Raw genomic sequence first — 25867 nt, forward strand, 5'->3', positions numbered from 1 at the left:
TTAAAAGCTTTACGGCCTTGAACAGTCTATTTAATTGGCCTAATATCATTCATTTTCTCAAAAATATTAATTAGATACCTATTTTGTGCTGGGAATAATATATCTTCCTGGGGTGAACACATGAACCATCTGTGTGTCCTCTTGGATTTTATAATCTAGTAGAGGAAACAGAAAAATGATCAATCTTACCCTCCAAAAAGTGAGGATGAGAATATCCATATCCCAGGGCAACTTAATAAGATTAAATGTGCATGCACCCAAGGGATTGAGAAAACCTTCTTGACCAAAAGGGGAAAGAGAGAAATGAGACAAAGTAAAGTGTCAGTGGCTGAGAGATTCCAAACAGAGTTGAGAGGTTACCCTGGAGGTTATTCTTATGCATTATATAGATGACCCTCTTTAGTGTATGGGGTATTGCAATGGCTGGAGGAAAGTACCTGAAACTGTACAGCTGTGTTCCAGTAGCCACGTTTCTTGACGATGATTGTATAAAGATGTAGCTTTTACAATGTGACGGTGTGATTGTGAAAACCTCGTGTCTGATGCTCCTTTTATCTATGGTATGAACAGATGAGTAAAAAATTATGGATAAGAAATAAACAAATAATAGGGGGAACAAAGGTCAAAATAAATTGAGTAGATTGAAATATTAGTGGTCAATGAGAGGGAGGGGTAAGGGATATGGCATGTATGAGTTTTTTCTGTTTTCTTTCTTTTGCTGGAGAGATGCAAATGTTAAAAAAATGATCACAGTGATGAATACACAACTATGTGAAGATACTGTAAATGTCTATATGTCTGTTAGTTGTTCATAATAAAAAGATTTAAAAAATAAAACCATAAACAGCCCCCAAAATGTACATGCACACTAAAAGGTACCATTCCAGTGATTACTGGATTAGGTCTCAGTGCATGTTGTCCAGGGAATGGCCTGAAATTCCTCCTCCAGTTGTTCCTTTTTATTGTGTGGCCTGGGGAGTTCTGTTTTATTTTTTATTGCTGCTGTTTTTGTTCTTCCTTCTTAGTTCTCACATGAATGAATCCCTTGTCTGGATTGATTTTCTTTATTTCTGCAAAATAGAAAGGCCTGGATAGACCCAGCGGTTGTAACAAAGACATGCATTAGATTCTGCAGGTCGGGACTCTATGTGTCACTCAAGAGCCTTCATAAAATGTGGGAGTGGAATGGCCTGAAGAAGGCAGGAAACTCTTCATGCAAGAGCTGGGGCTGGAAGGGCAGGGAACAGCAGAACCACGGTTGAATTTCACAGAGGTTTGGGAGGCAAAGGAACAGGGCTATAGCCTGAACTTCAGCACCCACTGGCTAGGCAACTCAGATCTTGTTTTTCTCTGTAACGTCATCCTCCATCACTAATACTCTTTGAGAACTTGGTGCATACCTTCATTGCAGCATCTGACATTTTATATAGTTTTTATTTTCTCCAGTTTGATCACTTCTGTTCATCTCCATTTTCTCTACCTTACTCAAAGCTATAGGCATCTCTGGCATGAATCATATCAAAATTCTCCTACACTAGTTTCTCAACTTCTACCCTTGCTCCCTCTGATCTGTTCTTTATGTGCAGACAGAGAAAGTGTCACATATTGCAAATATCATCACCACCAATTTGACACCCTTTAATGGCTTCCCACTGATTTTGAGATAAAAAACAAAATTCTTCATATGGCTTCTAAGTCTTCTCCAGGTATACCTCACTCTGCTCTTCTTCTCACTCCCTGAACCCCAGCCATACTGCCCTCTTCTCATTTACATCTGATTCCAGAGCCTTTATCCTGTCTGTTCCTTCTGCCTGAAACACTTCATGACCTACAAATATTTGGTTAGTTGACCTTCCCTTATTCTTCTTACCTCAGTCCAAATATCACTTCCTAAAGAAAGGTTTTCCTGATGCATAAGTCTGGATGAGTATGATGGAAGGCCTGAAAGTTTTGTATTAAACTGCTTCAGAGAACTAAAATATAATGGAAAGGTTCTCAGTTCATTCTAGCATCATATCATAACATTGATAATAAAATTGAACAAAGACACCACCAAAGGAAAATTATAAACATAGATGGAAAAATGCTAAATAAAATATAAGCAAATCAATCTCACAGTCAATTAAAAGAATAGTATGCAGCAGCAGAGCATATCGAAAAATCTGCTAATATGATTCACTATGTTAATAAATAAAAGCAGATAAAACAATACAATTACTTCAATAAATGTTAAAGAAGCATTTAACACAATTTAACAACCAGTCCTAAAAAACACAATAATTTAAGAATAGAAGGGAACACTTTCAATTTAATAAAGAAACTCACAGTAAACACCATACTTAAAGGAGAAAGACCATGGCTATTCTTATTAAGGTCAGGAATAAGACAACAATGCTGGGTTTCACAATTACTAGTCAATATTTTACTGTAGGCCCTTGCCAATGCAATAAAACAAGGAATGTAAACTAAATTTATAAATGGAAGTGAAAACTTATTTACAGATAGTATGATTGGCTACCTAAAAACTAGGAGAATTAACTGAGAAACTTTCAGATACTACAAGCACAGTAGAATAATCAGTTATAAGTAGCACACAAAAATTTGTAGCAATGATGATAATGACAATAAATTAGAAGTTTTAATGGAAAAAAAAAAGAATCCCGTTCAATCACCAAAAAAGCCCACACAGAACAAAAAAATATTTAGGAATATTTAAGAATAAAAACCATAATAAATGTGCTGTGTTTATATTTCCTAAAAAAGGGACTCTCTAAAACTAACTCAAAAACATGAAGAACATCTGAATAAATGGAAACTTACATTAGTTATTAGACCAGAAGACTGATTATTATGAAGATGTTAATTCTTTCCAAATTAACCTATAAATTTAATGCAGTTTTAAATAGATCCTAATGGTTTTTTAATTGTATCTTTAGTTTTAAAGGATTCAGTATTAAGTGCTGTCTTGATATCCAGTAAAATTGGGAGAGCTTCAAATGGCCAAGTGTAAGTTTCCTCCCTTCTGCTCCTGCGGATAAAGCTCCCTAGCTAAACAGCCCTCCTTAATATGGGGACCAGGCTTGGTGCCTGCTTATGTCCAAGCAGCGGACTTCTGTCCCTGCCAGTCCATGGAATTCAAACAAGCAGATCACAGCTTCTCCCAAGAACTAGGGGTCAGCCTACTCTTGTTACTACACAGCCTGCCTCTCTCAGCCCCTGTTCATTCATTCTGTTCCCAAGTGCACTTTCTATGTGACCCTATGTTGGCATGCCGTGTCCTCTTCTCCAAGGATATGAGTATATGTGACTAATACATTGCCATCACTCTCATCTGACCAGTGTGAGATGTCATGGGTTTGCCCATTCCCATAACCCAAAGGTGAGGATTTCTTTCCTCACCAAAGGGTGAGGAAGAGGCAAATAAAACAGTAAGGACCTCTTTTTTCCTTCATGGAGTTAGCATAGTTTGTCACGAAAGAGGTATACTTATTTGTGTGAATATTTGAAAATGTCTCTCCCTCATTTGACTGTTAGCTTCATGAACACCAAGGGTTCATGTTTCATCATTTATCCTTATCACCTGGCACAGTGCCTTCTATACAGTAAATGCCAATAGAAAATCATTGCATGAATGAAGAAATGAATTCATTTAACTATTCCCTATATGCATGGTAATAAAGATTGGAACTCAGATCTTCACTACCATGGACCCGGCACTCTGCAAAGCATCTGCTGCTTAACAGGAAGTTTACTACAGATTTTTTTTGAAGGAAGACATCTAATGAATAGTGGTACTGGATGATCGTAAGATCTCACCCAAACTACTCATTCCTGAGACCCTGGAATGTCTGGTTCTCTGCTTCTTTCAAAGACAGTGAGTTGGTTATCTCATGTCATCTTTCTCCATCTTCTATTCAAGATTAAGCCAAAACCCCAAACTTCTGGACAAAGCCTTTCTATTTCCAAAAGGGTCCAAGGTGCCTGAAGGATCTAAACTGCAACTACAACTCTCACCACCATCTGCCTTTCTTCTTAATCAAGGACATATGTCTGATGACTTCAGTGGGAACTCTGGTGTGCTCTGAGCTACTGTGATGAGAGAAAGACAGTGATGAGATGGTCTAAGAAAAAGAGGCAGGAGAGATGGTGAAATGCTAATTGAAATAAAGCATGTGCAAAGGGACAGAGGGTCACACTGTGTGGGGAGGGGCAGTACAAATGAAGGAATTGGCCTGGGGTATTTTATAGGCTCTGTACTCAAAGGCCAGTTTCTTAAGGGGACCCAGAGAGGCCCCTCCAGAAAATGCACTGCTCCAGACAGAACTCCATCAGCACCAACACCAAGAAGTCAGCCTGTTAGTTGTCTGACATAATTCCAGTTCTCTTTCAATTCACCACGCTGGGGAGAGTTTTCTTTAGAAATAAAACTGTCCAACTGAAGACAGTGAAGGAATTCCAAAGTCCTGAAGAGAAAGGCTTAAAAGAAATACCTTTCTATCTGGCTGATAATCTGAAAATCAGTCCAGTCTTTTATTTTTTTAACTTGGAAACTGTTGACATTGACGTCAATCTCTGCCCAGTGTCTTTACATAATTAACAGATGTTGCTTTTATCACAAAACAGTGATACTGGTATTATTATTTCTATTTTACATGACAGGAAACTAGGATAAGAGACTTGGCCAAATTCAGGTGGCTACTAAATGGAATAACTGGAATTAGAATGTGGATATTCTGCCTTATAATCCAGTGGTTTATTCTGTTTTCCCCCTATGACACTACACTGCCTACCATGGGACACCCAGTTACTATGATCGTGTGAATGAAACAAATGTACTCACAAGCCTGATAGGTCTCTCAAAGATCTTGAATTATGCTCTCAATTCGGAGAAAAGGGGTAATATTCAAATGTAAATGGTGATCTGAGGAATAAGCGGCCACGTCAAGATTTCTCTCTGTAGAGCAGTGCTGTAGTCAGGGCCCTCTGCTTTGGAGCCTCTGCCCCTGTCTTCATTCTGGCCTCCACCAGGTGGTATTAGGAAGACTACAAACATCTTCTGACCAGTCTCCCTGCCTCCATCTCTGCCACCTAAGCTATGCCCTGTTGAGAACAGCATGCTATTCCTAAAACACAAATTTGGATCACATCATTTCCCACCTTAAAATTCTTTTATGGTTTCCCATCAGCTCCACAATAAAGTGCAACTAGTTGGATGGGTAATTATAGCCATTCGCAAAGTGCCCCTTTCTACATTATTCCTTCATTTCCTACAAGAACGTTTCCTGAGGGGCCACAGCACATGGGGTGCAGTGCAAAGCCCTGGGAAACAAGTATGACTCGAGCCTGCCCTCAAGGACTCTCCAATATGGAACAAGGTTTTTATACCCTGGATTTTATATCCTGGATACCATGAGATTGCTCCCGTCCCCTAGAATATCTCTTCTTTTCCAAAACTCTGCATTTGTACATCTTATCCCCACTTTCTGGAAGCCCTTCTCTCCCTACCACCCATCCCAGTTTTCTGCCTGGGGATCCATCCTCTAAGGCACATTCAAGTTTTTACCTTCTTGACTCTTGACAAACCTTTCACAACTCTTGAGAGGTTAATTTGTTCTACTTCCTTTACCTTGATTAGTGCATGTATCACCTTGTATTATAATTGTTTGTGTGAACATCTATGTCTCCAGTGCCCCCTGACCATGTTGGCCAAAAAGACCTCATTGAGCAAGGCACCAGCTGGAAGAAACCGAGCTCTTGAAGATCACAGCTTAGTCCCCTCAGCTTCCTGCCTCCACACTTGGCCATCATCATTCTGGCTACAGAGGCTGCACATTCTACTCTCCTAAAATTTCTCCTCAACCTTTCCCTCCATGCCTTACACAGGGGGTTATGTTCCAGAACAATCCATGGCCATCTGTCCTCCCTCATTCTTGGGAGACAATCTTCCATGGAAGGATTGCTTCACACAGTACAGTGTCCACTGGCTGGCCCACTGCCAGGTCTGCAGCCAGCACTCTACGAACAGCTGTTGCTTTGGGAAAATGACCAGATCTTATTGTTAAAAATTGCTGGGAGTGTGCGACTACCACCCTTTGTAATGTCTACATCCCTTAGTTTTTAATTTCATCACATTTAGAAAAAAATTGTTTTTAAGTTTTATTAATATCTCCCCAAAGTAAACTGAAGCCTTCTTAGGGCAGGGACCATATTTCATGCATTTCTGCATTTTCAGCATCTAGCAGATACCTTGTTTATAGTCATCATTCGATACACATGCTGGAAGAATCAGCGAATGAAAACAATGTGATCCATTTATTGACATGTACCATATGTAAGGCAGTATGCTAACTGCTTTCCATCTGTATGTTCTCATTTAATCTTTAAAATAACCCTGTGAAATAATTATTATAGCTACCTTATAGATGAGGAATCTAAGACTCTGAAAGTTTAAGTGAATTAACCATGGGTCACAGGTCTCGAAAGGGGAATTCCAAAATAGAATTCCATACCTTTAACCTCTACGCTGTTCATAATGGAACAAGTAATTTCAATCATGAAAGGATCGTTCTCTGATAAGATCCAGGGCATTTTTTTTTCCTCCTGTGAAAACAAAGAGTGATCACAGCTCCATGCTACCTCCTCCGGTGTGGGCCAGACTCAGTTTCTATAATCTACTCTATCACCAACTTATCCAGGTAGTGAGACCAACTGACCTGGTTTGCAAAAGGCAGAGGGGTTTCCTGAAATGGGGGACTTTCAGTGCTAAAGCCAGGAGAATACCAGGCTAAAGGGGGATGAGTGAACATGACAATAAAAATACTCAAGACAAAAGTCATTCGGTCACTTGATGTAAACTAAAAGTGTGTATATGACAATCTGTGAGTGCATAGGAATACCACATAGTACTATTAGAAGGAAATGGGATATATTTCCACATGTCATCATTTAAACTCCAAAAAGGAAGCTGGACCAAAGCAGGAGCACCTTCATTTCTAAACTGATGTTGCAGAACTTTGTGGTCACATGTTGTAGGGTGGGATCCACACATACAGCCATGGGTGCACACTTCTACTCCCTGCACAAATCTGCACACTGCCTGAGGTTCTTCAAACTGTGCATATTCTCCACAGCCCCAACCCCTGTTCCGGCCCTGCCATGGACATAAGGGAATATTATTTTTCACACATTCATGAGTTACATATATTCATTCATTAGACATAATAATAATATGTAAAAGTGTATGTTGGATTCACACATTATCACAGGCTTGCACACATATACATTGATTCCAAAAGTGCCACATATATTCATCCACCTACGCTTTCATCATAGATATTATACACACATGATACGGTTTCTCATTCATCACACAGAACAACGTATGCAAAGCAAAATATGTCATCAGAAACACATTCATTGAATCCGACGTCCTTATTTTCCTAATGCTCAGCTGCATACAGTGATCTGTACAGAGCTGAGCTTTCTCCCATTGTGTTATCCTCCCTTCCAAAGCATTCTCAAAGACACTGATAAACTCTCCCAAATCAGCATATTCAATTACACTCAGAAATATATACAGATTCATGTTACACATGTACATTAAGATTATGTATACTTCTGTCTTTTACACACACTTAAATGTGCACACACACACACACCATATAACCCAGGTAAGCAGCTTGAATTCCTCTCTATGAGAAGGTAGGGTAAAAGGAAAATGTCAACAAATAAATATGAATGAATAAATACACACAACAGGCACACACACAGATGCACATATGTTTTATCTCGATCTTGCATTTATCCATATATTAGGGCACTTATGTATTTTCTATCTGTATTCCCTCAACTGGATATGCATTCACAAGATCCACAAACACAGAGAAGCCAGGAGGTCACATGTTTCCTTTCTAACTCCTGATATCATCCCCAATACCGAATAGAGCTAATATGTCTATTGATTATTCTTCTTGCCATCTCCAAGAAAATAGGAGGGGGTGGGAGTTATGCCTAGGCCACTTGCATTTGATGCTTTGTAAGGCACCACTGCCAGTAAAGCCCACAGAATTAGCAAGTTTCGGGAGGAAAATGATCATGGAGGAATGTTTTTCTACTTAGCCAAAAAGATCCGGCTCCTTTGAACATAGACTTTCTGCTGGGAACTCCTAATGCATTCCACATTTGGCCATTAAATCCTAATTAGAGGCCTGCTGGGGAAGGTATGAGGGCCCAGCCTGCCAGCATTTCCTGGGTCACATCCTTTCGAGACCCATCCTGGCTCTCCTGCCCTTGCATGGCCTGCCCCTTTGAACTCTTAATCCTACTACTGGTCACAAAGAATTAGGAGCTCAATTTACTCCTGAAACCACAGGAATGTACCCTTTGCTCTTCGTTTTCTCATCTGCCCTTTCTACTTCCCAGCCCCCATCCAGTTTGTTATTCCTTCCTCCTTCCTTGGTAAAGTGGCAGGATGTCTTGTGGAGGCTTAATTGAAAGGCTCCAAAGAGCCTGAGATTTTTATGATGAAACAATTGTCCTTGGTAAATGTCAGGCCTCGTACTTGATGATATTTATGACCTTTTTTCCATTACTCTGCCATTTTCCTGAGAAATTATGGCCCTGGCTCTGTCAGCCTAGCCAGGCTGGTTTTATATATAGTAAGTACCGTGTGTACAGAAAGAGACTTTTCTTCCCAGCCCCAGATGACCCTCGGTCACATCAGATTCAGAGCACATCCCACCAGGTATGAATAAGCAACCATGGAGACAAGAGAAAGATAAAATAGCCTTGACATGATCATGCTGGAGGACCTGGATGAGCTTAGAATCAGGACTACCTTAGTTCTGCTACTTGCTAACTGTTCTAACTTGCAAAAGCCACCTAGCACCTTGAACTTGAATATTCTCACCCAGAAAGTGGAGACAATAATGTCTGCCCAGTGCAACGGTGACTATGAGGGTCATATACATGAATAACCATAAAAGTGTGTTGAACAATTGAAGTATTAATCAAATGTAAGGTATTATTACCAATAATAACATGATGAAAGAACTCTCTCTTCATCAATGGGAACTTCAAGGAGAACAAAGAAACAGGGGCAGTGATTGCCTTGAAATCCAAGAAAAACTACTTATAATGGCCAGTGGCTACAAATTCTAAGACAAATTTTAGTTCTAATTTAGAAATAACTCGCTCGGGGTCAGAACAGTAGCAGGAGGCATTACCCGACCTTGGAGGCAGTACTTTCTCCATCCTGTAGGGCATTCGCCTGCAGCCTCCAGACAAGGTCATCCCTACCTTGTTCCTCCTCACAGAGGAAGCCTACTATAGACCAAAATCTTCTCCAGTTATGGAGCTAACCCAGAGAAGTTCAGGACATATATCAGTAGATCTAATTTACTTGTCTAAAAGGGCTTGAAATTAAATCACAGGAGTATATATCCAGACACTGTTGTCTCCGTCAGGATTGTTCAGCATGACTTCTCTCAAAGAAAATACAGTAATTAAGAAGATGGGTGCTGGTCTCATGATTTCAAATCTTTACTTCACCTGTTATTAGCCTTATGACACTGAAACATTTAATTAAATTTTCTGAGTCTCAGTTTTCCGATCTTTAAAATGGGGATAATGACATATCCAAGGTACAGAATCACTGTGGCATTAAATGAAATAATTCATTTAATGTATTTGGCCCAGTTTCTGGCATGGAGAAAATACTCAATAATGGTAACTAGTGTCACTCTAATGATGATAATGCTGATGTTGGAGGTAATGGTAATAATTCAAACCTGAATTTTTCTTGAATCATAATAGACCAGAAAGCCAGTATTCCAGGGAGGAAACTCAATGCATTCCTGTTGCATATTGTCAGGGAACTTCAACCCACTGCCGCTTTGTCTAAAAAACTCAGTCTATACTTAGATTACTTTTCCTTAATTCTCTTTGGCTGGGCTCTAAATCCTTCCTAATCCTCATTCTCCAGAAGACTAGATCCTGCCTAGCTACATCTATCCCACTAGAAAAGGTCCTTATTCTCTTGGAAACATCAGCAAGATCCCCCCCCCCATTTTGCACATTACCGACTTGTGAGTTATTACCAATCCATATGGCAATTTTAAGTCTGAGTACTGACTTCATGATTCAGAACTGAAATTGACAGACTCCTCAAACACCTCCACTAATAAACTTGGGGCATAATAAAGTATAAACTGGGGATGGGAAGAGCTACAGGCTCCAGACTTTAGTTATGAAATACTTTAGTCACATAAACAATTATTTTATTTTATTTATTTTATTCTTTAGTATAGCGGTTAAGAACATGACTTCTAGAGCCAACTGATCTAATCTTGGGTCAGTTATTTAACCTCTCTAATATTCAATTTCCTTATGTCATACCAAATTTCATGCAATAATGTTAGGATTAATTTAGTTAACATATGTGCGCTCTTCTAAAATAGTGCCTAGTGCTTAATAGCCCCATATAAAGGGAGTTGTTCTCATTGATGGCATTATTATAACCTAAAAAATAAGCAAACCACTCATAAAAATTTTTTGTATTTTGAAACCTTTCATGTGGAAACTCTTTTTAGTAATTGGATAAAAGCCAGTGTCAATGGTTATTAGCAAATCATCATAGAAGCACTTTGTGTGTGCGGTAGCCAACCTCTGAGATGCCCCCAACAATTTCTGCTTCCTGGGAGTCATACAGTTTCTGTAGTTATCTCCCACATTGAGCCAGGGTTGGTCTTTTTGGCCAGTGGTATATTTAGGTATATAGGAGAAGTAATAGGATATGTCACTTCTGAGATTCAGCTACAACAGACTGCGGCTTTTGTCTAGGTGTTCTCTTTCTCTCCCTCTTTCTACCTCTCTCATCACTCGCTCTGGGGAAGTCATGTTGTGCACCACCCTAAGGAGAAGCACAAGTTCCAAAATCCACAGAAGTGAGGTTGGAATGGACCCCCCAGCCCAGTCACGTCTTCAAGCCCAATCAACAGCTTGACTGCCGCCTCTGGAAAGATTCTGAACCAGAACCTACGTTGTAGGAGCTACCTTACTCCAGGATTCCTGATAATCGGAAACTGTGTGAGATAATAAATGCTTGTTTTTAGGCCACTATAATTTTTGATGATTTATTTTGCAGCATTAGTTAGCTAATGCAGTGTGCGGGTCAGTGTGGTATTAGTCTTCTCCACCTCTGTGCCTGCATTCTGACGTCACCATACTGGTGATTTGCATAACTCTTCACACCATAGTATCTTTGCTGTTTGTGTGGGTTTTTTCCACATTAGGGTTAGTATTTCTTCAGATAACATGGTTATTAATGCTAAAATAGAACTTAAGACAGAGTAAAAAAGCTCCTCAGTTTGCGTGAATGAATCAATTGAATAATGAATGAATGAACAAATTTCTAATTCACTTCAAATAGGAGCGAACAACACCAGACTCCTTATAAGCAAGTAATTCACTCAAGATACAGCCAGAAAAAAGGAACCACTGAAGGTATTTTATAGAGAGAGAAATTAATAAAAGCAATTTACTGAGAGTTGAGGAGTCACTCAGAATGATTAGCAACAGAAGGAAACCCGCTAGAGTAACCAGAAAATGCATGGTATCGCTAGAACCAGAACGAGAGTTGTCTGCATGAGAAGGGCCCTGGAGGAAGAAGCTGCACATGAGTTGCTGGAGCTACAGAAAAACAGCTACTGTTAGAAAATTAGAGTCAAAGCATGGCAGATGACATGATCATGTATATAGAAAATCCTGAAAAATCCACACAACAAAGCTACTAAAGCTAATAAATGAGTGAAGCAAAGTAGAAGAATCCAGGACAAACACAGAGATCAGTGGTGTTTTTAAACACTAGTAATGAACAATCAAAAGAGGAAATCAAGAAAAAATCTCTACATAAATAGCAACTAAAAGAACCAAATGGATAGGAATAAATTTAACCAAGCATTTAAAGGACTTACACATGGAAAAGTATAAACACTGCTAAAGGAAATCAAAGACCTAAAAAAATTGAAGGACATTCTATATTTCTGGATTAGAAGACTAAACATTAAGATGTCAATTCTCCCCAAAGTGATTCACAGATTCAACGCAATCTCAGTCAAAATTCTGACAGCTTTCTTTGCAGAAATGGGAAAGCGAATCGTCACATTTAAATGGAATAATAAGGGACCCCAAATAGCAAAACCATCTTAAAAATGATAAGAAAGATGGAGGACTCATACTTCCTGATTATAAAACTTGTTACAAAGCTGCAGTAATCAAAACAGCATGGAACTAGCATAAGGACAGACATACAGACCAATGGAATCTGGATTGATTCTTGCCCTGCAAGAATCACATTCCCAAATCCTAGAAATAGTATATGACACACAGGAAGTTCTCTCTCTCTCTAAATATATATTCATGAGGATAGCATGTAGCATATATTACATGAATCATGAAGAATGAGCCAAGCCACCATCACCAGTGGGTGCCTCTTCAGCTCTTGAATTCAATAGGACGCACTTACAAAACCTGCCTGGTTCTCAGACCATGTTAGTCCATGACAAAGTACTCTCAGGTCCTTGACATTCCCCTCAGATATTTCTGGACTGGTCACTTTTGGGCAGTCAAGGCTAACAGCCTCAGAAGACATATATATGATCTCCCTTCTTCCAGGCCCAGTAGATGGTAAAAGAAGTAACATTTTGGTTTATCTGTTTTCCCATAATATTCCAAATTGACTGAAATAATATTAAGAATTTAAAGTTGATTCTCAACATACCTATGGGAATAAGTTTTACATTAATGTGATATAAAGGAAGCTTTCTTTGGTGAAGAACTTGCAGCAAGAAAACAATTTTATGGAAAATAATGACATAAAAATATTTTCATACTGTTTTTTTAAAAAACTGTTTTTATGCATTCTAAAGAATTTTAAATGAATTCTTTACCCTATCTTTTTATATGAAGTAATATTTTAGTAGTTGATAGTTTGTTTAATGTATTTAAGTGTCAAAATAAAATCGTTCCAAACTTGTTTAGGTAATATATATATACATATATATATATATATATATATATATTATTTTTAGGTAACATGTTTTTAATGACCAGAATTTTGCAGTTTGAGATACACAGACACCAGAGAAAATTCCAGAGAGTTAAAAGAAACATCCAGGGATTCATGTATGCCAGGCATTGAATTTAAGATCTCACACTTGCAAAAGTGGAGTATGTATCCATGTCATTATTTACAAGATGAATACTTAAAACTTCACTCTATAATCAGGTAGAATACAATTCAAGTCATTCCATAATCAATAAGTGGAAGAGGTATGATTCAGAGTCAATTATTTCTGGACCTAAATTCCATCTTCTTAGTCACTACCTGCTACTGCTGAAAAAACAATTATTGAGAATTAGTGAATGAGTGGATGAGAACTATCATAATGGAAGGATAAAGAGCCTAAATATCAGGCAAACGTGAATTTGAATTTTGGCTTTGCCAGTTGCCTTTTTTTTTGGCAGATTGTATTATTTTCCCTAAGTGTTCACACCATCATTCCCTGAGAGGGGATTATACATTCCATTGCCAATGGGATTTGAGCAGATGTGATGTCTTAGCCAAGATTTAAGAGCCACTGCATGGTTGACTTATGTCCCTTTCTATGAGGAGAGCATATCCTGTATAGAGTCTCCTCTTTTAGTCTGAATTCTGCAATATGAAGACATGAAACAGAGCCAAGGCTGACCCACATAAAATAAATAAGTCTCTGAAATATTTTTGGTTCATTTCACTCATATCTGCCCCATACACTAAAAGTCTGATTAATGAAATATATATTTTTTTATCTTGGCCACCTAACCACTCAAGTCTAACTTTCCTCATTTTTAAAATGGGAATTATATGAACCTATTTTATAAGGTAGGTAGAGAGATTTGAGGAGAAAATGAAGCAAATACCCCATGTCAATTCATAAAAGAGACAATACATAGTATTAAAAGAAAGCCTCAAACATCTTCATTCACATAAAATCTTTTCAAGCTCTTGTTCTCTCAAAGTTGTTTTCTTTCTCTTCTCTTCTCTCTTCTCTTCTCCCCATCCCCCTTCTTTCTTTTGGACTAGCCATTCCAATTCAACTCAATCCCATTTATCAAATATCTTTTATGGGAAAGTTTTGTGACTTCAATGTCCTTTCATTCATGTTTTCCAGTGGAGAGTAATATGTGCAGGGCAGGTATTTAGGTTTCTGGCTTAAAGCAAATATCTGCCCCAAAGTGGAGGCTGATTCCCAGCAGTGCTTTAATTATACGACCTAAATATTTTATGAGTTAACACAATCAAACTGAATTTATGGGCCAGAAAAACCAATCTAGAGATTCAGACTATATGGCAGGATGATTTTAGACAAGTAGCAATACTAAAATGTCTAGAAAAGCTACCCAATATTATGGAAGTGGAAAATGGGCAATCAAAGGGCAGTTCATTAAGAACTATGTTAAAAATATAACCTGACCACAGAGTGAAAATTAGTGTTCTTCAAACAGTGGTCCTCTGAACACCTGTGTCAGAATTCCCTGGTATGCGTATTAAATGGCAGATTCTTTGACATTGCCTAGATTTATCTGGCTTCTCTCTGATTGGCGGGTTTAGTAACTCAGATTTGTAAATCTCTCTAGGTTATTTGTACTCACCTACATTTTTTATATTGTTATATCTACAACATTGTTACATTGGTTCATTTTTTATTTTTTTTTACTATATATGTGTAATTTACACAAAACAAAAGGTATACATTTTAAGTATCGAGTTTAATGAGTTTTTAACTTATTTCACTCCATAATCACACCCAGCCACCACCACCAAAAGAAAATATGGACAATTTTTATCACCTGACACACTTCCCTAGTGCCCCTCCTTATCCTCCACCTCTGCCCAGAAATAACCACTTTCTGACTTCTTTCACCACAGGTTAGATTTTCCTTTTCCTTGGGTTCATATAAGTGGAATCATATAGAATGCATGTTTGTGATATGTGTGTGTATGTGGTTTATTAGCTCATCTTTTTAAGATTCAGTTATATTGTTATAAGTTCAGTAATTGCATTCCATCCTCTGAATTGCATTCCAGATTTGGAATAAATATTCCAAAATTGTATCCATTTTCCTGTTTATGGATATATTTGTTTCAGAGCTTGTGGCTATTATTATTAATAAGCATGTTATGAACAATTTAGTATTATTTTTATAGGCATATGTTTTTAATTTTCTTGAATACACATCTACAAGTAATTAGAATTGCTGGGTCATGTGGAAGTACATATTTACATTACTTCTGTCAAACAGATGAAAAGACCCAGATAGGTTCATGGAAGCAGAGATGAGAAGTTGTGTGAATTGCCTATCAGTGGAGGATCCAGGGTTTTAAGAAACCAAATGGAGGGAATAATTGAGTGAGAGTGTGGGCCCTTGAAAGTTCCACATCTGGCATGATACAGAACCTAAAGAGGACTTGGTAGACAAGACAACCACAACAGAAGGTGTAGTAAGGTTCAAGTAAGGTCAACCTCTGCAAGACACTGCATCATCTCTGTCATGCTCAAATCAGCTCTGCAGAAAAGGTGAAGTGATGCTCTATATTGACTTAGTTCTGGTTTTCCATAAAAACTGGAAGAATGAAAATAACATAGAGATTAATTAATATGTAAAAATATATAGATGTATTTCTTCCTCACATGAAAATTTTGGACTAAAAATCTATGCAAAATTTTTTCAAGTGTCCTAAAGCACATACCTATCCCAGACAAGACACTGTGGAACCAATGCAACATGTAACTCATAGAAGTTTACCAGTGTCAGACCAGCCAACACAACCATTCTCTTTGCCACACATATTCATATTATCACTTCTTTTTAAAATTAAGAACAACTGGAGAATAATGAGAGCCCACTGTGAACTCTTTGCTTATTTTTTATAAAACTAAATATTGATGACTCAACTAGTCATTCGTTCTCAATAAATCCTTTTGAAGTCTTTGGAAACTCCAAATATTTTCCAAATATACGTATTTATCAATCATAGTAGCAAATGTGATAGATACTGTCACCTCTGTGTGGGAGGCAGACATCACAAAGCAAGAATGATAGTTGTTTCCATTGAGTCTAGAGGTTTCTCAGAACACTCAGCTCAGTTCTACCTGCAGCCACTGTAAAAATGGAAATTTCCCTGTGGTCCTTTTATAGATACTTCACATAAGTGACTGCTACCTCTTTTTTAAAAAATATTTTTATTGAGAAATCTTCACACACATAGAGTCCATACATGGTATACAATCAATGGCTCATAATATCATTACACAGTTGTGTATTCATCACCATGATCATTTTTAGAACTCCAGAAAAAGAAATACAAAGAAAAAACTTTTACATCCCATACTCCTTACCCCCCCCATTGACCACTAGTATTTCAAGCTATCCTTTTTTTTTTTTAATTTTTATCCCCCTCATTGTTTATTTATTTATTTTATCCTAATTTTTTTTATTCATCTGTCCATACCCTGAATAACAGGAGCATCATACACAAGGGTCTCACAATCACATGGTCACAGTATAAAAGTTATATAGTTATACAGTCTTCTTCAAGAATCAAGACTGCTGGAATAAAGTTAACAGTTTCAGGTATTTCCCTCCAGCCACTTCAATACACCATAACCTTAAAAGGGATATCTATATAATGCATAAGAATAACCTCCAAGATAACCTGTTTTCTCTGTTTGAAATCTCTCAGCCACTGAAAATTTATTTTGTCTCATTTCTCTCTTCCCCTTTTGGTCAAGAAGCTTTCTCAATCCCATGATGTCAGGTCCTGGTTCATCCTGGGAGTTCTGTCCCACATTGCCAGGGAGATTTACAACCCTGGGGTCATGGCCCATGTAAGAGGGAGGGCAGTGAATTCACATGCTGAGTTGGCACAGAGAGAAAGTTAATATCTGTGCAACAAAAGAGGTCCCCTGGCTGTGACTCTTGGGTACAGTTATAAGTAGGCTTAGCTTCTCTTTGCAAGAATGTATTTCATAGGCTCAAACTCCAAGATCAAGGGCTCAGCCTATTGAATTGGCTGTTCCTATTGCTTGCAAGAATATCAGGAATTTCCCATATGGGGAAGTTGAATATTTACTTCTTTCTTCCCAGTCCTACAAGGGGACTTCGCATAGGTTCCCAAATTACTCTGGGATATATTGGGGCATCATAACCTGTAAAAACCAATAAGATCTCGTGCCCTATTCAAGATTTCATGTACTTATGGTGCTCAAATAAACTGACCATATAAGTTGAATTAGATAATGTGGTACCAAATTATCTATTTTGCACCAAATAAACATCTTTTCCTTTGGTCTCACACAGTTGGAAGTTTTAAAATATGGACCATATCATCTTTTATCCTGTATCCTGATTTACCTCTGTCCCGTCCAGAACAGCTTCATTCATATATCTATTTGAAGTTTGATCACTTTTTCAACTTTATTAACAGTTGCTGTTTGGGGTAATGCTGACTTTCATAGCTTCAATGCTTTAACTCTGACTCTCAAGTGTCACATGAATACCTGAAGTTCCAGGGAATGACCAGGTTATACACAAATAGCTCAGTATTTCAGAATTTAGAAATACCTGTTACAACTCTAGAATAGATGTGACTCCTATAAGATCTTACAATCTAGGACCCTTTACAATAGGCCACATCCTGATAACCTATGTTCTTAACTTCAATTCTCTAGGTTTATATATTATAGTTAGTCCATATAAGTGAGACATGATAATATTTGTCTTTTTGTTTCTGACATTTCATTCAACATACTGTCCTCAAGTTTCATTTATCTAGTTGCATGCCTCACAACTTCATTTCTTCTTGCAACTGCTCAGTAGTCTGTGATACGTATACATCATAGTTACCTCTTCCTTCTCTCAGTCGTTGTACCCTTAGGCACCTCCATCCATTGTGAATCAAAAACAGTGCCACCATAAACACCAGTGTGCAATTGTTCATTGGTACCTAACTCTTCAAGTAAAGAGCCTCATGCCCAGAATGGATAAAACTTAGTAAAACCCTAAATGAGGTTTATTTCTCCTTGACACTGCCACTTTTTATTTAGCCATAAAGCCCTTCATGAATTTGCCCCTCTCCAATTTTACCACTCCAGCTTCAACAAGCAATGCTTTCCCCTCCCTGCCATATACATCTACCAAGTTATATCAAATGTCTTAACTTATCACGTCCTTTCTCAATTCTTTGACTTGCGGTGCTCTGTTTCCTCTCATTGAATCACTTTCATAGCTCCCGCCCTCACCATTGCCTCCACTTGTGAGAATCTTCTCGTGAGAAAATAAACTTGAAAGTCAAGGGAGTTTAAAATCGTGAGCATTTGGCAGATAGCTTCTGTTGTCCTTCATCGCCGCGCTCCTTGTTCCCATCTCTCCTCTGGTCCGGGGGCTGGCAGCCTATGAGCTACATTCCCCCTGCCAGCTGGCTTGGTGTTAGCTTATTTCACCGGGAGCACTGACGGGGGTCTGAACGGTGGGAGGAAGGAAAAAGCCATTGTCCTCCATCTTTTGTTGGCAACTTCAGCAGAGGCAGCAGCTGCCCCGATGGTGACTCTGCTGTCCTGGGCTCTTGCCCGGCATCTGGGTTCCAACAGCTCATTGTCAGTGTGTACAGCAAGATAGGGTCCAAGAACACCATCTTTTTTCTTTTTTCTTCTTCAGCATTAGGGACAGGCTTAACGGCTTCCTGTAGTTACTGGCCTTTGTCCTTTCAATCCTTCTAACACCTTTTTAACTACGTACCTGTTTCAAATTCCTAGTTTTGAAATGTCCTGAGAGACTTCGTTTTCCTAATGCAAATCATGAAGTGAAATCAGGAGATTCTTACTTATTAGTTGTCTCTGAGAAGATGAAGTCTGTGTTATAAATCCATATCCCTGAAGCAAAGGCCATCAACTGGGCTCTCTTGGGCCTTATCATCATTCAAATTTTAAGCATTTGATCAAACTCTAGAACAGGGGTTGGCCAACATTTTCTGCAAAGAGCTAGATAGCAAATATTGTAGGTTTGAAGAGCAATACAGTCCATGTTGCAATTATTCAACCCTGCCGTTGCAGCCATAGACAATACATAAACAAATGGGAAGGGCTGTGTTCAAATAAAACTTTATTTACAAAACAGACAGAGAACTGGATTTGGCCCATGAGTAGTAGTTTGCTCACTCCTGCTCTAAAAGTTGAAAATGTTAAGAGGGCAGAACTGATAATCACAAAGGGGAGGCAATCATTCTTTTTTTTATTCATTTATTCAGTCTCAATGCATTGATTTGTCTATGGACATAGTTGTAGGTAATGGGGATAAGATGAAGTGTAAAATATACACATCTCAAAGAAGGAATATTTAATATGATCAATTAAAGCACAAGAAGATCTAATTTCCAATAAGTCTGGAAATCTCACCTAAATTCAAAAGGCCAACTCTTTTCCTATTAATTTTTCCCCAATTCTATGCATACTGCCACACATCTTTATGTAATCTTGTGGTGACTCTAATTTCTGCTTAAGTTCATGCAATGAAAGGACATTCATTACAAAGCTGAACATTAGCTTTCCAATCCAAGGGCAAGGCTTTCATCAGCCTTCAGTAATACTTAAAAACGCACAGAGCCTTTAAATTATATTATCTTCTGGAAAAAAATATTCACTTCTGTTATACACAAAATAATTCTCTTCTTCTTATAATGGAAAAACACACAAAGATGCTACCAGAATGCTTTCATGTATCCCCTAAATAATGCCCATAATTAAATGTACCATGTACATGATCAAATAAAATTTCATTTACTTTCCAGCTTCCTTCAAATAAGATCAAAGCAACAGAACATTTTGTTTTGAGATTTTTTTTCAAGTGCTAGCAATAATCTATCAAGAATGGAAATATGTTCTCCTATTCTGAAAAATAGTCATGGTCAACTAAAGTCCTCCCAAATTCAGATCAAATCTAATTTTCAATTCAATATCCTTCTCAGAAATTGTTTTACTCTTTGTCACAACATGGGATGATTTCCAGAATTCAAATGGTTTTATCTTTTATTAATTTTTTACTTTTTATTGAAAACAATTGCAAAGTTATGAAATGTCACAAGATTAGTACAAAGAATTCCTGTATCTCCATTTATCCAGAAACCCCATTCAAGTGTCACCAATTACTCCAATAATATTCTTTATGGCAAAAGAATCCAATCAAGAATCACATATTGTTTTAATCTAGAGCAACTCATCAGTCTTTCCTTGACTTTCATGACCTTGACATATTTGAGTATTACAAACCAGTCATTTTTTAGAATGCCTATCCATTTGGGTTTGCCCATTATTAGACCCAGAATATGTATTTTTGGCCAGAATATAATAGTAGCAATTTGTATTCTCATTGTCTCCCATCAGGGAGCACAGGATGCTGATTGTCCCATTGCTGGTGATATTAATTTTGATCACTTGTATCAGCCAGTTTTCTCTAATCTTAAATATCCTTTCTCTCCTTTGTAAGTAGTAGACACTTTGTGAGGAGATTCTTTGAGACTATATGAAATTCTGTTCCACATCCCATTTTCATCCTCCAGTTTTATTACACATTGATGGTTCTTGCCCAAATTAATTAGCTCTGTGATGGTCAAATAACTTTTTAACTCCAATATTACATTTATGCTTATTAGTTGGCATCCTATGGTAAGGTAGAGCTTACTATTTATACCATTTATTTCTTCATTTATATCATTGTGGACTGATGGATTCCTATTTTCTCCAGTGCTATTATCATCATTTATTCTGGGGTGCAAATTGTCCCAGATTTGGCCAATATAAGCCCCTTCAAAGAGGTTAGGTAACCTCTCCAAACTCATATAATTGGTAAGTGCTGAATCAAGGAATAAAATCTAAATTTTTTGCCACATGATTTTTAATATATGTTTAGGCTTTTAGATAGGAAAACAAACGTTTTATCCCCCTGCAAATATTTAGAATTAAACTTTCTATATTATCTTCTCTTGCATTTGTAGAACAGCTGGGGACTTAGGTGAGGAAAAGTTCCTACTTCAAATCACATTAGTTCAACAGAATTAATAGTGACAAAAAAGTAGATTTTAAATAATTAAATTAAGATAGTAGAAAACAACCACTCTTGGCTCTGTAAAATTCATCAAGAAACACCAGGTACATACTTTTAAAGCAATGACAATAGCTCTTTATGTAGCTCTTTGAGGTTTTCATAAAATATGTATATTTAGAATTCTAGATTTTCACAAAAAAACATCCCCCACTCTAGTCAATTAGGCAACTACTGAGAAAGAGGAATCAGAAAAGAATAATTGGATGAAGACAGCATATTGGTCACTTCCATGGTGTCATTATTTTCTGCTACCATTTATAGATGAAATCCAACCTGGACTAAACTACAGGTCGAATTGCTATTTTGGACAACTGTATCAGAGTAAGCCATACCATGGGGACCTGGGTTATGCTGGACCTCATTACAGGAGGCTCTGTGTGTTCGCTGCTGACTCTAGTTTCCAGCTCTCTAGGCTGGCAGAGGCTACGTGTCCCACATATCTATATGCCAAGCTCCTGTTGCCAATCAAAAGTCTCATATTACTTATTTGGTAACAGCAAGGGAAGCTAAGGACTTTGGTCAATGGTTACCCTATAAAGTCTTACTAAAAGGCAGAAGTAGAAAGCATACTATGGAATCACAAAATCCTGGGGTCGAATTCCAACACTGCCCTTTCCCTGTTATTAGTTCATCTCCCTGAGCCTTATTTTCCTCATTTGAAAATGTGAACAATGCAGGAAGTAGTTATGATTCTACTACATGATGAATATAAAATGATTCAAACATAACTGACCCAAGATAACCAAGATAGAATTTCCTTCAGACCTCAGTGTATAAAATCTCCCAGGGAGGCAAGATGTACATTATGACACACTGGAATATCTAGAATTAAGACTATTATAGACTATAATATCTAGGATTAAGATTATTATAGACTGTAAAATGGTTTAAGAATCCACAGGAGAAAGACTAGGTTGATTAGAAAAGTATTGCCCATAGTGGGAGCAGCTATCCCGGACCTTCATGATTGGGTAGGATTTGGATGGCTTCTGAAAAAGGGGTGATTTTGGACGAGTTTTGATGTCAATTAGATAATCATTAGATTGTTTTCTAAGTGCCAAGAATTAGGTTGACTCTGAATATGACATTCAATAAGACAAGCTCCTTCTCATTTAGGAGCTCATAATGGAATACATAGATGGAAATACGATAATTCAAATATGCAAAATATGCTATATTAGAGATGTGTGATATAAAAGAATGTTTAATTGGATGCGGATAAGGGGTTGTCAAGGAGACTTTCTCTGTTGATGCCTCAACTGAATTCTGAAGATGAGCAGGTCAGAAGAAATAGAGAGAGGTCATCACAAATGACAGGATAGCACAGATAAAGTTATAGAGGTATGTAATAATTGTGTGTGGAGAAAACTATAAGCAAAATTTCAGCATTGATTGAGTAGTGGGAATCAGAGAAAGGGTAGAAGATAAAACTTGGTTTCCAGGATAAGCTAGAACACAGAGGGCCTTTGATAATGTTAAGAAGCTTAGTCTTTCATTTAGTCTTTCACCTCATCTTTATTGAGCACTTACTAGAATGTTGCATACCTGTGTGGGCAGGTCATTAGTTGAGGTTAATGGCATATGACTATTGAAACTGCAATAATTGCAATAAGCAAACACATAAATTCAAAGTATTCTGTGTGAGGTATTTTCACTTACATGAAAGTATATAATATTATCAAACTTCAAATTTACTGGATTCATGGATTCTAAATTGAACTACTGATCCAGGCAAACATTGCAAGATGATTTGGAAAATTCACAGAGGAGATTCTGATTCTTGGATACTCAATGACATGAAAGAAGACCAGGATCACAAGGATTTTTAGAAACATAAATCTTCATGTCAATCATAACTGTCAGCATCTAAGTTATAAGCTGCAATAAGCCACCAATTTTTATTAGCAGTAAATATTCTGTTATAAGAAAGACGGATATGATAGTCTCTGCTCTTAAGGATTTTAACAAATAGATTCCAGAAGTGTTTCAGGAACTAACATATCTACTCCACAGAGAAGATTTAAGAATATAAAGCCTCTCGGGATGGGCCACACTGGCTCAGCAGGCAAGAATGCTTACCTGCCATGCCAGAGGACCCGGGTTCAATTCCCGGTGCCTGCCCATGTTAAAAAAAAAAAGAAAGAATATAAAGCCTCTATCACAGAACAACACTGCTTCTTCCAGCTCAGTATGCCTCCTTCAGAGGACAAAGACCTTCCTGAAAGGGTTCAATTAATGTCTCATAAAAGTCATAGAAGCCCTTCCTACAAACAAAACTCACTGTTGCTTTCCTATCAACAACTGGCTTCCTGCAGTGTGTCAATTGCAAGCAGAAGAGAGCTATAGGAGTAAGAAGCTTATTAGAAGTAACCGAGTAGATGAGGCTATTTGAGGTGTATTCCTTTCTGCTGAGTTTGTGTCAGGAAAGGGCAACTCTGATCTTCTATAGCAGGACCCTTGAGCCCCTGTGCAGCCTTAAGGGGCATGGAACTAGAGGTGGACTTGCTGACACTTGAAGTGCTGAAGTCCATGTCCCCAAGCACTACTTAGAAAGGGCCTTATTTTTGGCCTCGTGCCCTTCTCCAGTTTCATTTCTACTGAAAAGTGGCCAGAGCTCTGTGACCTTTTCCATCAATACTTGTCGCTAAAATTAAATTGCAGAGTCCTGGTGAAGAATGAACTCAAGCCTTTTTTAAAACCCATTCAGCCATTCTGGATGAGCATCTCTTACCATGAAGGCAGGGGGGAAAATGCCTTATATAGGATGTGCATCTGAAAGGGAAACCTTAACTTTCCTAGATGATGCGGGATTAAAAGATAAATAAGCTCTGATCTTCAGTTTAAATTCTAGTGGGAAGTCAGACATCTACGTGAATTTCATGGCAAAGCCATGACAGTGATGATTATCTATGTGATCCATTTTTAATTTACAAGTCCTTTACCTACCTTATCTTGGTTGATCCTCATAGAATCTCTAATGTTCTACGTGATCGTGCAGCCATCATTTTCCCATTTGAAAGTTGAAGAAACTGAGGTCCCAATAGGCAAAGGGAGCTGCCCAAATTCAGAGTCTTAAAGTGATGCTAATCTCCTGCTCATTTTAAAACACCATACTATTATCCCAAATGAAATGTTCTTCCAGGATGGGGAAGGAAGAGCTGAATTCTGACTGGTGGAATGAGGCAGTACTTAGTGGTGGTTATAAATAGACCCTGGTGGCCTGGATTACAAAAATCGATAGAATTTTCTAACCTGTCTCCATTCTTCTATCTACAGTGGAGGCTAAATGTTAAGTAACACAAGACATGTCTTTCCTTAGGTTAGGAAATGATCTACTATATCCTCCATCTACCATATGTTTATTTACTTATAATTCTGTCAAGCCATCCTTTTTTTTCTCAAAGGCTTTTCCATTATCTATACATATTGCTTACGCAAGTCAAAATATGTCAGATGTGGTAAGTCATTTGGGAATCCCCACTTATCTATTCAGGAGGCTGAACCAAAGGGAAACAAATTCCTTGTTTGGGCAGATTCCAAAATGTTGAAGTAAATATAAAAAGGGTGGAAGTGGCCTTCTTTTTAAAATTCTCTTACCCATAACCCTCCTATGGCTAACTTCCTGTAAAATACTTATAAACTATTGTGTAAACAGAGCCATATACATTTTAATTGTGTCATTGTTTACCATGACTGAAAATGCTTATTTGCTCAAATAAAGAGTAAATCCATAATGCACAATATAGATTATGAAATCCTGTAAATTCCTCATTAAGAAGATATCTGGTTCATCAGTTGAATCTCCCTTCCCATGGTTACTGCTTATTACATAATAAGGGATCAATAATAGTGCATTGAAAAAATGAATGCCAAGGAATAAATGCTTTAACTTTGATTTTATTTAAACTGTATATAAATATAAGAAATTAGGTATAGAGAAGTGGAAATGACCCTTGGGATGTTTCTAATACCTGAGTGATATTCAAAAAATCAGTGGGATAGAGATGACAGGGAGCTGAACTGATGTTAGAAGGCACAAGTTCAAGCCAGGCTCAACTATTAACCTTGGCAAAACATCTTAATTTGTCTGGGCCTCAGTTGCCAACTCTAAAATTATCCTCAAATAAAATGGAGAAGTTAATAAGAAATTTCTAAGATTCCCTGCTAGCTCCAAACATTTATGATTAAACTATTTCATGGTTTGTACTAGAAGAATGACCATCTGATAGATTTTGATAACAATTCCAGAGTGTTGGCATTTCAAAAGGATTATTGGTCAACCCCAAAGTTTTTATTTTAGCTTGAGCCCATAGTTTTTCCTGATAGGTAACTCAATCAAGTCAATAGACAACCACTATTTCTTACTTTGAAGGAAGTATATTGGTGTTAACTTCCTGCTTTAATCCTACCTCAGTATCACCTCCTCTTCGTGTCCTAACATAGTGTTGCTGTCATATTTCTACATCTTACTCAAAGAACGGCAGCTCTGGAAATGACTTGCCCTAGAAGAAGTCAGAGCAACCCTAGAATTAAGTGGCCACAAGCCATGTGATCTCTGGTAGTTTTGTTCTGCAAGGGGGCTTAGCTTAAAGTAAATAGAAAGAGCTATTGTCTGTGTAACTTATGGACTTGCTTCTTTCCTTTCTATATTTGAGAATAGTTACCTTGA

Source organism: Tamandua tetradactyla, chromosome 6 (assembly GCF_023851605.1).
Source record: "Tamandua tetradactyla isolate mTamTet1 chromosome 6, mTamTet1.pri, whole genome shotgun sequence".
In the NCBI taxonomy this organism is placed as follows: Eukaryota; Metazoa; Chordata; class Mammalia; order Pilosa; family Myrmecophagidae; genus Tamandua; species Tamandua tetradactyla.